At 44.8% G+C, this 16,203-nt stretch overlaps 1 protein-coding gene across 1 annotated transcript in view; it reads left to right on the forward strand.

The window, feature by feature from the left end:
• Positions 1-16,203, forward strand: part of LOC119449689 (cyclic nucleotide-gated cation channel alpha-3) — a 262,884-nt gene that overhangs the window by 83,798 nt on the left and 162,883 nt on the right. The window contains exon 3 of the mRNA XM_037712924.2: positions 10,210-10,243. The gene's annotated coding sequence lies outside the window, so the exon portion shown is untranslated. The remainder of the gene's footprint in view (positions 1-10,209; positions 10,244-16,203) is intronic.

The following is a 16,203-nucleotide window of genomic DNA, read 5'->3' on the forward strand; positions in this document are numbered from 1 at the left end:
GTGTGCCGTGAATACGATGGCATGCAGCGTGTTCAGAGTGCAGATGAGGGACAAGAACATAAGACTAGCGTTGACTTCCAATTAGCTTGTCCCGCCTTCTATCTTTTCCTGTGTTCCTATCGTCATTCATCCGTGGGCTGTGCGCCACGTTTGTCATGCGTAAATACGCCAGAGCGACTAGTCTGCCTGCAATCCTGCATATCCCTTTTGTACACGTTCCTTGATTTAGAGTCACTAGAACTTTGATCGTTGACGCTTATCCTTATGAACGGCATTGTCCTAATGATCCAAAGAAATTAATGATTCAGTAGTAGCCTTAACGATCGAAAAAGCTCTGAAGTGACGGCAGTATGTATTACAGCATAGGTTCCGTTTGCGTGAGGACTTCTGGGAAGGTATATTACGAGTAAGCCTAATACGGGGCAGGCTATTGCCCTTTTACTATGGCCGCCGCACGCGGCCCACATTTCCAACTTTCAGTTGCCATGGATAGAAGCTTCAAGCCATGCAAGGATGATTATGTGACAACTGCGTACAGTGTGGTGTACTGTTAAAGGAAACATTCTAAAATCTGGTTTGCACTTTGCTGACGCTGTATAGTCTGCTGAAGCTGTGCCAATGCACTATACAGGGGTATCGAAAGACACCAAGGCTACCAACTACAAGTCATTTTCTGCAAAGCCGGTTGAGTGTATATACAGTTTTCAGAAGGAAAAATTCGCAGTAACTCTAAAATCACGTGTTCTATTTGATAATGGATGCAGTGTACACCCGTGAGCAAAAGTATACGGACCAGAGATTGCGCGAAAAAGCCGGTTTCTTCAACTGCCTGCGAATGAAACTTGAAATTGAGGACTACAGTCCCCACTTGGCGTTGCGAACTTCCAGTGTACTCGTTAATTTCAGTTTATGCATGCTAATTACGACGAAATTCAGTTTTTTCGGCGACCCTGTGGTCCGTATACTTTTGCTCACAGGTGTATATGCGAGGACGTTAACATAAAAGATGCGGAGTCGCGGGAGCGTCCTCCAACAGACAGCATGTTGCTAACGCGAAGCGATATCTCTATAACTCTGAATTCGATTTTATTTCCCACAAAATATGCTACGCAAAATTTGTCATGTGGAAAGTTAGTAAAAATGTTGCAAATGCAGCAGTTTCACTATAGCTACTGCCCAGACCAGTCGGCTGCCAGCGACAAACCAGCTTAGTCATGCATTTTTATGGCATACGCATTGATGAAAGGCAAATATTAGCATCAAAGTAACGTTACCAGCTGAGAACAAATAGAAAATTGGATACATTTAAACGCTCATTGCAGCAGATATGAATAGCGGTCCTTTATTTAGTATAAGGCAAAGAGAATCGTCTGTGAACTGGTGTTTATTGAGCAAGTGGGCAAAGAATGTTCCATTCCCTGGTATCCACAGTTGGTAACCTAGTACATGGACACTGTCGGGGTCATGAAGGACCACTGGGGAGGGCACTTTTCTCGTTCGCCATTATTACGAGTCTCCACACATCCTTGTTTAACAAAGCACGGAGAACACAATACAGTATTAACTTCATAGCCTGTTTGTATACTAACGCTGGCAGATAATGCTTCTGGCCATATGGGATTAAGTATGGTAATGGCGGAAGTGGTACCTGGAAGCACAGCCTATTAAGTGTGAGTTGCGAGAGCGGAAGAGACAACGCGATAAAGACGCTACACGAAGATGTGGTCTTGAATCGATATGAAATGGCCCAACTGCAGAAGAGTTACCCGGAGCCAACATTTCGATAAGGCTCTTCGTTAGGGCAATAGCTGTGTGGGGAGCAGAAGTGTGGCTATAAATGTGCCTGAGCTGGCCACCACGAGATAAAGAGCGAAAAAAAAAATGTAATGCCACAGCACTCGAAGTGCGTTGCATGATCGTGAGGAAAAAGAAAGCTTCAATATCAGAGCTAGTGATCGCTAAATTTTCAGGATGAAGACTAAAGCTTCTTTTCCTTTTTCCCTCATCGTCGCCAACTGCATCTTTCAAACGATCTTATTTCGAATCTTTACTCTCTGTTGAATATGCGGCACGTGACTTTGTACTTGAAGATTCGACGAAACAGATAATAATTTGGCTCCACCGTACCTTAGGAGTGTTTTTCACATGTGACATCGCTTATCTTTTTTATTTATTTTTTGTACCGTAAAACGTAGTGTTTTTCTGAACGTCGTAGTGATAACAAGTGCACTACGTTGATGGACGTTTTCAAGAAAAACTATATCACCCACCGGCCTTTGTTTTGACACTACGAACTGCAGTCAGAACTCAATATTTCGTGACAAAGTTTTCTTATGAGCATTTCTTGGGGGAGGGGGGGTCGGGCGCATCATTATGTGCTCAGTTCCTGCGTCCGCCATGTCAACGCGACATGTGCGCGTGTTACTGTTTTCTGTTTAGCATTGAGGTTGTTATTTGTAAATATTTAACAATGAAATAACGAATGAGTGCCACCATTCCAAGCTACTACTGCTAGAAATTTTCAGCTCGGCTTATCTCTGTTCAGTTTTCAATGTGTGGACGTCCTAAGGTCATATAGCATTGCTCGATAACCCTAATGGATTCTGTTCAATTCCGTAGCAAGCCTGAACAGAACATTGATCCAGTGCGTAAAGGCCTCGATTGGCAAGCCCACTGCCTATCTCTATCTGTATCAGGGAGGCGTCCACGAGCCTGAATTGTTCCGAGTATGATTTCATGAATGCCGCTCTTTGACGTTCACGGTTTTTATGGCGTGGTTATTGGTGGGTTTATGATGTTACGCGGTGCATGTGCTCCAAATAGTACATACATACCTGGTGTTTCTTTTAACTTTACAAGAATTTTCAAAAATAAATTTAGAAAATACGATTTAGCCCGTAAGGCGAAGCAATGACCTGATCGATGGCAAAGTATTATGTGCAGTAGCCTTTCTGTTTCGTGCGGTGTTTGCTGTAGTGAACATTCGCAAGGTGCGAACGAGCAATCTCCATTACTGAAGTAAAAGAAGTGTGAGTCGTATGCGTTTGTAGAAATTGCGCCTACCGGTGGTGAAGTGGAAAGACCCGGTTTTTCTTCCTTCTCTTACGTATCAGGGCTTAGCCACTGGTACCTCTACAAAAACAATCCTTTAGCTTCTTTCTGCTGGATTCGTTCGGCATACCTGAAATTTATATTTGGGCTACCCCATTAATAGGCCTCCCACTATCCCTGTGAAGAAAACAAGACGACATCTGTGTCATCCAGTAAACGTGAGAGGAAGCCGAGCTCTAGAAGAAGCCTAATGAAGACGGAGCAGTTGCGCTCAATCATTTTCATTACACGTAAAAGAACAAAACCTAATTTAGGACAGCCTCCGCAGCTGGCAAGGCGGTGTGCTAGATCACGAAGACGGCACGGGTGCCTTCTCTATCTGGTACAGAGATGTCGAGCGGCTGTTAGCCAATCACGTCAGCTGCTATCGCGTTCTCCAGTACCACTATTGTACATTGGGGTAGCATCGGCAGAGCGATCGAATCCTGGACTGCCAATCTAATTGTCGTAAGTTCAAATCCCCACTGTTAAATTACGTGTTTCTTTTAGCACAAATCTTCCCATTGAGCTGGATCTCTCTAAAGGCGAAATCGAAATCAATAGGCATGATTGATCAATTAACAAAAATTTACTTATAATCTTGTTAACTAATCGCTTTAGCGCACACATTGCAATTTACGAAGTAAATCCGGTGATGCCAAAAGGCATACCCGCTTGGAACCAATTATAAAACTAGCAGCAGATTTGAGATAAGCGCCGTCGTACTTGTGGTAAAGACGCACTGTTGTTCCACATACTTACTAAACCAAATGCCTTTTTACGCGTTGAAGTTCAAAAATAGCAGAAACGCCAATGCATTTCGTTGCACACTTTGGGAAGGCGTATACGTGGAAACTTGTGCAATCATCAGAATCAATTCCTAGTGAATATCCCTTGCGAACTCACCGGCTACAATTGTAAATTTTAGTATGTGCGTAAAGTAATTAGTTTAAAAGTTAAGTAGCCAAATTTCGGTAATTATACGATTATGCTTTTTATTTTCATGTTCAAGTAATCTTCCTTTCGAAGAAGGAGAATTGGGCAGCGTGTCACAGGAGATTTTTAAAAATTCGTGTAACGATTAAAGAAGAGAAGACAAAAAGAACAACCCCTCCGTCTATCGGGAGGGGCCGTACTGTTAATAAACAGTCTATATAGTAGTGCTCGTCACTGTATGTCCCTTTTCTTTTGTTTGTGTCTGTCCGCCATTAGGCGCTAAGTTGACCTAGCTTAGAATACCAGCGCCACAAGCCCGGTTGCGTTCTCAAAGTATAGCCGCCACAAGCCGACTCCACTGCATGATGCAACCTGAGAAAGCCCTCGTTCTTTTTTTTCGTCTTTTTTTCATTCGCTATCGGCGTGAGGCCATAAACTATCGTTGCAGCCACTCCTGGAAGCGGGGAAAGGTAGCAATGCGTGCTGCTCAAGCCAGGGCTTTCACGCGTGGAGACAGCGCGGACTCGGATGTCCTGACAAACGACGATGGGTGCTGCGTATCAACTTCGGGAGGCCATCCTTTAATCCGTGCAGCGTAGCTGGAGCCTACGTCAGCTCCAATTACGCCTGTGGATGACCGAATTCGCAGTGCTTATGTTCGTAATGTTTATTTCTTAATTAATTTATTTATTGTGCATTGAAATTGTTGGAGACAAGTGCGATATATCGCCACCTTCCCCATAACGTTAAGTTGTTGAATGAACGAAAGATGCATGATCGGTGAAGTGAAACATTTGAGCTATTTGGAAGGTCGCAAACGAATGTGTAGTAGGCACTTCGAAATAATGAAGAGAGAGCGAAAAAAAAAGTGACGGAAATTATATATCTTACATTACTCATAGTATGTGTATAAATTGTAGAAAACAGTATTCTGGTGCTCATAGGCACTTCACAAACACGTCAGTAATAGTGACTATACACAAGACAAGAATGAAAAAGAAAAAGTGTTGTCGCACAGTTTTGCATTACCACACGAAATGCACGATAGATCACCAAAGTAAAATACACGGTGTTGCCACATGACAAACAATGACTTGATAAATAGGAGCTGGATGTACCTCTTGGGGAATTCAAATGTTCATTTAAGCGAAGATTGATACAACGGCCGGTTTGCAAATGTAAGCCTTGCCGCAAGGCAGCGGGACCTTATAAACAACGCCCTTACAACAGCGTGTAAAGCTAGTGGCGCTGTTAACTGTGCAAAAGAAACTTTTGTTCTTTGTTCTGTCAATGGTTATTATTTGCCGCTACCATACTTATCTTGTTATTGGCTTTCGTGCACGGTCAGTGTAAATGCGTGCATATAAATTGCGAATCACTGTAACGAAGTTCAAGGTTTGACGAACTCTCGTCTTGATAAGGGTCAGCGTCATGTCACACTGCTCATATACGACATTTTTGCCATTGACTGGAGTTACATTCTTATTCTCAACCACAAGTGACCAAACGCTTGTGGTTGTTGCCTACCCCAACCGCTCTCTTACGTGTAAATGGCTGGGAGTATCCACCCTCAAAAATTAATCACTTGTCTATAGATATATGCTGGCCATAGATAACTTTGTGGCCGTTTTATAGTCTTAGATAACATGTGAACTGTAGGTCGATATAGCGTGATAATTTGTGAACTCTGACATTCTATTCACTTCGTGTCACTACACTTTTCATCAACTAAGAAATAATGTGTCTGCAGACAGCGTTAATATTTTTTTTTATTATTCGGAAGATTTTCCACCAGGCATAAAGAAAAAAAAATCAAAGGCAAGCAGCTCCGCTGTGTACAATTGCAGCAATGTGTCCGAGAAAAGATTGCACATTGTTTTCCGGTCCACCCGTCTTGATTCTGTCTGTTCTTAACATCTTCATCCTGATGCACATTCCACGACACAGCCAAAAATGTATAGTTGGCAGTTTTATTGCAGTCGTATAGTGGTGATAATAGTGGAGTTGCTACAAGCGTGGTTAGCCTATAGCAGTCTGATTTGACAATTGCTCCGTCACAGAGCCTCTTTCCGAGTTACGAAGGCGTGTCTCCATGTGTCCATCAATTCAGGCGGTCGGGTAAATGTGAGCGGAAAGCACGTGATTTTCTCGGGGCACCATCCGCTGTCTTTCCGAGGAGCAACATGGAGAAGCACCATGCTTTGCAATGAACACTCATTCCGGGCTTGTTTGTGCTCGGTATAGCAAGGAGGCTTTTGTGCGGCCCACTGATGTGGATAGTGTTCGAAAGGGCCGACGAGTTGTTTCCTCCGGAAGTTAGTGGCCCATCGCATCACTCTGTTGACTGCCTTGAAATCATCTCGTTGGCACGAGCTTCTACTCTTTAATTATCACCCAGTGATACCAACAAGTGAAAGTATCCACTGAAACGCAATCTAGAACGTTTTGTTGACATTTCCAAGCGAAGCCAACGACTGTCGGCAAAATTGCAATTCAGCAACTATCCAGTTGGGAATGTGGTCTATATGGGCACGCATGAACAGAGAACTTAGATTAACTTCTGTAATGCCGGATCTTGCCTCAAAGACGCATGAACATAACTATATGTGTATAATAAAAGAAGTAGCTGTTCCTACGAAACGCTGCAAAGGTTGTCCTCCGCTCGCTTTCTTTCTCGCCATAACAGCTCAGAGGGCAATGGCGATAGCCCAAACAACCAGACATGGCTCCGCAACGAACGCGTAATAATGAACGCGCTATTTCATCAAGTAGAGAGAAAGTATGGCGTAATTCTCGCTTCCTTACTTCGCCTATGGCACTTAGCCAATGTATAGTAAGAAAAAAAAAAAGAGAGCAGGACCAAGCTTATGAGCTAGCTGCTACACGCGGCAATGGCAATGCAAAAAAAAAACAAAAAAAACAAGCAAACAAAACACAAGTATAGGCGAAGCGAGTAGGGGGCGTTGCCCGCTCGGCATTCGAGCCTCCGCGTAGGTGGTTCGCCACTTCTCACGCGACGGCCGCTTCAATGTTTCACAGTGAGAGCCGTGGGCGTGGTCTCGTGGGTAGGCCCGACGCCGGGGCAGCACACAAACATGAATCATGCAACCGCGGCGAAGTCATCATCGTATAGCACGATGGCACCCTTTGCGAAAGGGGTGGCATATTTGTCTTCATGCGCCGGCGGAGGCAACTTCCTGGGGCAGCCGCGCGTGCACGAGCACAACGTCGAACAGGAGCTGCGGTAGAATTAAGCCTACTCAGAATGTTGAAACATGAATGGAACGAGACGTGTGTATATACACGATGAGTAGACTTTATGTGGAAGGCACGACGACGCAATAGCTGTATAGCAGCCGTGAGAGTTTCCGAACTAAAGTACCTGAAATGGGGGCCCTGCTACATCTGATACAAATTAACTATGATTTTCGAGCGCCGTCAGCCATCTCGGACACCGCTTAAAGGGACACTATAAAGAGAAAAGTAAGTTATACGGACGTCACACGGCACACTTTTGATCGCGATCGATCCCGATCGGGATTACATTTCTGGTCGCGAGTGGCTTTCTTGCTCAATCTGCGGAAGGGAGGCAATCGCGGTCGAAAATTTCGATCCAGATCGGGCTCGATCGAAATCGAAAGTGGCTGTGTGATACCGGTATTAGGTTGTATTAGTAAATTATGCTTCCACGTACACTGGCAAAAAGAAAAGGAAAACAAGAACAGAAGGGGCCACTTTTTCGCGATAGGAGGCTTGGTAATCTAGACAAGTCAGAAAAACAAAAGACGGGGGCGACACCACCTTTAAATTCCCGCATCAGCTCACTGTGACGTCATGGTCAAGAAGGCGTCGGCTCGGGTCTAATTAGGTTCCTATCGGTAAAGGTGTACTACGTTGTATTCTAAAAGCTCCAAGGACGAAACTTAGCAAGTTTCAAGAACTTTTACTGAATAACAGCCACACTAAAGCTCGAAAATGTACTTTGAAATCAGTGACGCCGCACTCACGTACCGGCTCTTGAATTTCGGCGCGAAATTCTGGAAAATTGATATTTTTACCGTCATTTTCTCATCCATTAACCCACCTCTTACCGCGAAGTTAAAGGAAATAGAGTTTTAGACGAATACTTTACGAGTCTCGGCTTATTTAGTGTTTATTTTTAGTGCCTCTTTAAATATTTTCTCACCCGCCGTGGTTGCTCAGTGGCTATATGGTGTTGGGCTGCTGAGCACGAGGTCGCGGGATCGAATCCCGGCCACGGCGGCCACATTTCGATGGGGGCGAAATGCGAAAACACCTGTGTACTTAGATTTAGGTGCACATTGAAGAACCCCAGGTGGTCCAGATCGTGGTTTTGGCACGTAAAACCCCATAATTTTTAATTAAATATTGTCTCCACGCAGCTGCACATACATTTTATGCCTAGCTTTCAAAGCCAAGAATCTGTCAGAACAATTATGACAGTCTGTGTGTTCTTTTCTTTTTTCTCGCTTTTTATTTCTTGAGAGTTTGCTAGAAAAATTTAAAGTTCCGTACGAATGGTGTCCATATTTATAAATATCTTACGTTAGCATAGTCTATGGATGCCGATCATCATAACCCCGCAGTCACGTCAATTCCAATCATAAGTGGCGGTATATAGTCCTGATGCCGAGCAATCAGAAAACGCTTCTACGTAGTTGAAGCTTTTAGAGCCTTGGCCCGAGTAAACAAGAGCTCAGGCACGGAGAAACTTACTTATGTAGGCAGTAGATTAATAATTCGCTTAAAGTACAGCATAGTACACAGGACTAATGTTTCGCTGACACACAAGTATAGTACAATAACGTACGCCGACTCCCTTTTACTCAGACACCGTCGTGTACAGAATCATCCACTGTTAAGAAAAACACCTCATCAGTATTAGAACGCTTATAGCAGCCTAAATGTGGCATGGAATCCTGAAGACTTTAGGCTTTCATCATCGACAACCAATTGGCATAGGTTGTCGAATAGGGCACACTTTGTGCATAATGTAGAAAAGAAATACTGAAGTTATCCTGACTTGAATATTAATGAGGTGTTCCTCCTATAAGTGCACGACACTGTACACCGAGTCATAACGACCCAAGAGTGATGCAATGAACAGTACCAACAATACAAAGCAAAACAAACAAACAAGAACACTCCGGTGAAGTAAGTCAAGTGAAGGGTCGCCCGATACCCGTTTCTCACTGCATCGCTGATGAATGTGGCGATCGCCGAGCTCTGCTTTCCGGCTGTCAGGCGTCCCTTGAAACACCCGTCCGTTAGAAGTGGTAATCTAGTCCGTGAAGATGCAGCGAACAGGTACCAAAGTGAGCCTTCATTATCGCGCGTCCCGGACGGCTTTGTCGGCGGGGTCGACTGACACGAACGAGCTACACGAGAGGCTGGTTGGGGAACGAGCGGTGCAGGCTTTCGCAAAGGCTGATCCCGTTTCCGGAGTAGCGGGGAACGTGCGATAACCTGTGCAACGTTAGGAGGGTAGCGTAGGCCGTCTCGCTGATCCGTGACGCCATTGCTTCGCATTGCCAGGTTGTGGCACACTATACTGTTAAGGCGAATGTGGGAAATAGCTATTCCAAGACGGGCTATAGTTTGAATTTCAAAGCGGCTTAAAAATATATCTCCGAGAAATTGACCTCTGTTGAGCTCGAAACTCGCCTTTGTGCCATACCGGTCTGTGACATTGCGTAACGTTGGCACTGTCACATGCTTGCATGCGTGAAGGAACTTTTGCCCACAACGCTGATTTGGTCGGCTAATGCAGTTCATGTCGACATATGGACGAAAAAAAGCGTTATTGCAAGAATCTGGGCGATTAATTCTGCAGTCCAACTCAGACCGTGCAGGACCCGTATTCGCAAAAACCTCTTGCATTAGGATTGTTTGTAAGAGCAGATGCGTAAGAACGCATATTATTAGCGAAGATGACAGGCCAATCGCAAAGAACATTCACGAAGGGAAGCCTTTGTGTCTACACGGCCCCTAATTTTCACTGCGAGAAAAAAATTTATTCTTTTGTCCCATTGTTTCTACGTAGTTTCTCGAGACACAATTTTCTCCCCACCTTTATTTCTACAATTGTATATTTACAATAATTTATAGCTACACGCAATGATTTATTCATTGGTTCATTCATTGGTTGTTGTTGTTTTACAGCACCAGCTGTCTGACTGTACGTTCCAACGTGTTGGTATATGTAACGTGGATAGCTCCTTCTACAGTTTTTGTTTGCATTATATCGCTGGGGCGTTTATTGTTAGCGAGCGCACCCGACTTCTCTGCGAATATTGGCAGGAGAAAAGAACGCATCGTTTACAGGCAAAGCCTATATTACGCCAAGAACGTGCCTATACAGAACAGTTCTAACAGCAGTATTTTCTATAACATATTACTCTTTCATTACACACACCTGAGTCTCACAGAGTGTTGCGACAGTTGGAAACTGCTTCAGTATTTTTTTTTTTTGAGCACAGCACGTTCCTGTTTATCTTCTACGCATTTATATGTGTGCGTGTGACTGATGCTAACCTTTGGCGCACGTTACATACATTATCCAGATGCTAACAAGCGCCGAAGACGCAGAAAAAAAGTTAGCGTAGCTTGCACTGGAGGCGCAATGCTAAAGAGACAGCGGAGCTGATGGGCACCTCGCTAGTCCTGGCTTTTTGGGCTAGGCTAAGCACTACCAAGTAATCCGCAGCATTTACCGGAATTTATTGATTGTTGATCGATTAGCTATTGATTGGCTATTGATGACTGACTAAGCTTAAGTAGTCCCAACCATGCTTAGCTAGACTTAGGCCATTTTTTTTACGATTGAAGCGGTCGTACACGTGCATTATTTACGTATCCTCGACACCAGACGACATACTTGACCCGGAAAGTGTTACTTTCGAAAGTGATACTTAAGTGACATTTTTGAAGTACTTTCCTAAAACTTATTGACGCCCTACTTAAGTTACGTTTGTGAATACGGGCCTTAGCCAGGCGGGTATGTGCCATTGCGCTTGGACCATTTTTGCACTGCCGCCAGGATCGGCCCATATTTTTCGACTCAGCAGACACATTACGCCCGGCTTAAACAGCTTCTCTGTTAAAGATTGCCGACGCTTCGCGGAAAGCTTCGTGCAAGTACTCTGCAAGCGCTTCGTCATCAAAATTTTCCCAAGTCAGAGTGACACTGTTACAGTTTCTTTCACCTAGCTTCTGCACTGCGGTTTCTGTAAATTACTTTTGCTTGCGTCGTGCGCCCGCACACTTGTTTGTTTCTTTGTGCGGGGTAGTGAACGAATCAAAGGAATCAACACTCAAGGTAGATAGAGAAAGGTAACGATAGTTTTCGACCATTTTCCTTAGTTAACTTGCAAAATCACTACAGGTAGGTACGCTTTTGCTAATGCAGAAGAAATTCTTTCAACAGTCAGAGGAACGCTTCCATTTGTGTCTGGGCCCTTTTAAATGTTATTGACGTTGTTCGAACGCACGAAAAAGCGCTAGCATTAGCTTTGTGAGTTCTAGCTTATTCACTAAAAAATAAGAAAGACAGAATGAAAGTACTAAAATGTTAATTTTTTTGGTGAATTGATATTTCGCATCTGTGAATGTTCCGCCCACGTTCAGGCAAAATTCTTTAATGTGATTTCTTTGATCCGATGTGCGAGTTCAAACTTACGCCCACCAAAGGTTTCCAGTTTCCGGAAGACCTAAACCTTCCGTTTAACATTCAACAGCACAATCGTATTCTTAGATCCGGAAACTTGCTCGGTTAGATATGTCTGAACCGGTTCGTTTAGACCTTTTAGCCTGGGCCGGCTTGGTTAAGCGGAACCAACTCGATTACGTAGTTCTGTTTTAGCCAACTTTGCCCAAACACAGTTGCACATCAGCGAAAATTCAAACTTGTCCACCGTTATTTCCTGCCAGGGAGAGTACACGTGTACAAAAAAGAAAATAAATGTCATTTGAGCGACAGCCTAATTAGCGTAGTAATGAATCATTTGGTAATTGATTTTCTAAGCTACCCACAACCGAAACGTGGCTGCAGCTTATCAAGGACGCTACCACAGGCTGTGCTTTAACTTAACATGGATAAATCCGAATATTAAGGTATAAAATTCAGCGTAGCATAAATGATACGTTGGGCGTTACAGTACTACCGGTAGATCGAGGTCATTCCGTGCCCCCGATGAAGTGGCCACTAGAGACCGGCGAGCTGTTTACATTACGGTAAACGATCCTTCCCGAATGGCGAACACAGCTGCAGCTCGAGAGGCCACAATCAGTGCAGCCTTTTCGTCGTCGATAAGCTCGGACGCGGGTGAGTGGTAAGGAATGAGGGAGCTGGGATGGGGAGAAGGGGGGGGGGGGAGGGTGAACCATTTCCTCTTCGGGAACATTCGTCAAACTCCCGCGGGGGCGACTCCGCTGTCTCTCTGGACATTGGGAGCCGGGCTGTCAGTAGTTGTGCTCGCCTTCGTCGAGTATTTATTCTCTCTCGCTAAATCGGGGATGCAGTTTCGGTGAAGCGATAGCACCAGCCATCATCAAATTAGAAGCCTACTTCCCGGAGCCATGGTCACGCCCATTCGTGGTCGCAGTTCGCTACGAGAAATTAATTTTGCGAAGTCGTACGAAGTTTATCTTTACAGACTTTAGAAGAAAGATATAGCCTGAATTTGAGATTACGTTCCACGGATTGTCTAGGCAGTCTATAGAGTGTACGTATGCATAGTTTTCACGGAGGTCATATCCGGCGCGTATGGGATAGATGACCGCCATTACGGAGAACTACTGCCGTGGCGCCGGCCTTTGCTGCGTGTGCCGGGTGCGATACTTTCGCGTTATTATGCGTGGTCTAACGACGCAGCGTCGCAATGCCGATGTGTGCCATGATCAGCTGCAGTGCGAGAAGCAAGTCTGCCGCACAGAAAACGAGCATGGAGCCAGGAACCGGGCTGTACTGCTTGCCGAAAGTGATAACTTGGCAATACGAGCGCACGAAAGTGTGGTCGGAGGAGCGTCGGCGTCTCTGGCTCGCTCGCATACACAGGAAAGATGTAAAGAACGTGGATTACGTCCGTGTGTGCGGTCGCCATTTCAGTTCAACTATTCATTTGCTGTGTTTCTTAAAATGTGTACACAGAGCCCACAATTATAGTCACGTTTGTTTAATTTTAACCGATTATCGGAACAGCGAGAATTTTCATTTTAAGCTCTGTCTGGCACCTTGCTGCCCACTATGCCCGAGTAACGCTGGTTTTTCACAGTGAAAAAAGGAGTGAAACGCTATCGCAGTGGGCTCTACGTTTTATGCCTACATTTAACCAGAGTTGCAGAATGCCGTATTTACTTAAGCGAATAGCGAAATAAGATATTTTGCGTCGTACATAATGCCCGGCAGCGTCGAGCATTTGGAGCAGTCAGCAGTGCACGGTGTCGTAATGAACTGCTAAGGAACGAGTTCATGCAAATGGGTACTGTGTTAACCGCGTTATTGCAGCGGTACGGATTTACAAATATATTTTTAAAATGTTTGTAACCTTACCTCGCTCAACACGATGACGCGCTTGGAGGGTAGCCGCATTGCTGTCATGCCGCTGACCCGGCCACTTGTGAAGTAGTTGTGAGCCTCAAGAGACTTGTATGCTTTCATTTCAGTAAGCGATACGTGGTTCGTCGACAGCACCAAATAATTTAAAATGTCAGCATGCGCTGTAACCGCTGGCAGGTCGACGTCAGTCGTCGTGTCGGTCCCGCCGCACAACGTGTACGGATCAACACCGTTGCACGTGTTGATTTTCGCTTCGTAGCGAGCACGCGTCGGGCCCACCAGCTCGGCAAAATGTGATCGGCAGAATTCCTTCCGCCTGGCCGTCATTGAACACGCGAAAGTTCGCAAATCGCAAAATCAACGCCCAAAGACTGCACAGACGGCGCTCAAACATACGTGCGCATCGGTTACAGTGCTCCAACGTGGCGGACGACCGCTAGCAGACGGCGCTCTGACGTCACGTGAAAACTATGTATACTTAATTTCATACGTATAGAAAGAGAGAGAAAGAAATATTTATAACAACGAAAGCCAGAAGAAGCCCGTCGCCTGAAGAAAAGTAGTGATATTGCGCGGGCTAGTTGACTTTTTTTTTTTTTTTTGTTCGAGCTATCAGTTGATTGTTCGAGCTTCACTTGTTGTCAAAGGGACAACAAGTGAAGGCACAAACACCGCAAGCCACCGTTTGGACTGTCTGCGTCTTTATTTTTACCCGTTACTTATGATTGAGAAAACGCTTCTCAGAACATACTCGTATATACACTGTACGTGCCCTTGGTGGAGGAGAACAAGGGACTTGCTTGGCAGTATTTTTGCAGTTTAATCTGTTTGCATGTTTCTGTTCACTTGCGCATGTGTACATGCCTCTATTTATATATATTTTTTACTACTGTTTTCATTCTCCACCTGCCCTCTGCTTCGGGGCCCCATCCCTTTTCAAACCGATTTGTGGCTTTTTGGCAGTGACTCCGTGAAATTTTGTCGTCGAAAATAATGATTTGATTTCAGAGAGTAACATGATAGATGACAAGAGGAGAGGAAATAGGCGCCAACTGTAGAGCACATGTTTAACTGGTCAGCTCTGCAGTTTAAGCCTGTATTATTTGGAGAACGAAGCTGTAGATGCGAATGGCCTGAAACATAGAGCTGCAGTCCCTCTCAGGAGTACCTGACAAAAATTCCTCTTATTATGACTTGTTGGTTTCAACCGTATCAAAAGAATGGAGCCAACCACTCTCACGCCAACCAATGTTTGTCGCTAGCGTGCGTACTCAGGACAAACACTGAATATATCCATAGTTGGTAGTTTTGAAGGAGTGACCCCAATTCTCATGATCTGGAGATTCGTTACGCTGAGAAAAAAGAAAACCTATACTGACTGAATAAATGCCGCCCCACTGAATTCTTAGCTTGTGTATACGGGTCGCATGGTTTCACTAAATGCAGGACGCTATATAGCTTAATTGCCGTAAACAAAGCTAAACAAGAGTAGTACTACTAATCTTCCCAGTAAGATGGAAGTCTGAAGTTATGAACGGTGGTCAATCAATGAAATCTTTATTCGACATTGTGTATACACATGTCAGGAGCAGATACAAAACGACAAATGGCTTGACTTGTCGAACAATTAAGGAGTGTCTCTGGTGGCAACGTTTTTACAAGGGGACTTGACTTGTCAGGACTCGGACGAAGACAAGTACCCTCGTCAAAACGTTGACTTCATTGACATTCCTTGTTCGACCACTGTTGACCATGCTTTAAACAAGGCCAGAATCCCATTGAGCTGACTTGTGCTCATGCGTATACCACTTCCTGACAGTTTCCTTTCTGCTCTATCCCGTTATCACTCTCACATTGTAGAGAAACCTAACGAAACCTGGTTAGTCTCCGTTTTTTTCTCGTTCTCTCGGTTGTATCCTCAAGCTACTACTATCTTTGACTTGACTATATGTCGTTTAGGAAGCTCGCAGGGAAGTACAGTCGACTCGTGTTTCCACCTATATTGTTGTAGTATCTAAAGAACATACAAGCTCGCGAATTTGACTGTAGCAAAAACGTGCTCTATTGACTGAGGCCGTGAAGAGTGTTGCCCGACTGCCCACTCGAGACGGTGCAGAAAAATGTGTGTGTGTGTTTTTATTTCCGGATATCGGTAGGCAAGCGGCAGCTCCATGCGATCGAAGGGCTGCATTGCGTATGACCGGCGCCTTTGTTTTCCCGAGACGTCAATTGGGTTACTGGTCAGTTGGAGATCAGAACAAGTCCTCTGTGTTACTCTTTCTTGGTATCAAGCTCGAGGACGAAAAACACTCGTTGACGAACTGCGTGGCAGACTTGATGTGCTACCGTCGGCTCGGAGCCTTCTGCGCCTAGTGTTGAGGCTGTATAGTGCCGCTGATTAGGCCTGATGGCACGCTGTATGTAGCAATGTCTGCAACGTTTGATGTTTCGAGGAGGTCACTGGCTGTCTTTCGCACCAGTGTTATCAATTTAAAGGGACGCTAAGTACATATATTAGTTAGTCTCGCCTAATACCCTAGAGTAGTAACAGGCTAGAGACTTCCTCCTCTTTCTCAATCTAGACTGCAGGCAGATTACGT

The sequence above is a fragment of the Dermacentor silvarum genome, chromosome 4, assembly GCF_013339745.2.
Source record: "Dermacentor silvarum isolate Dsil-2018 chromosome 4, BIME_Dsil_1.4, whole genome shotgun sequence".
Taxonomy (NCBI): Eukaryota; Metazoa; Arthropoda; class Arachnida; order Ixodida; family Ixodidae; genus Dermacentor; species Dermacentor silvarum.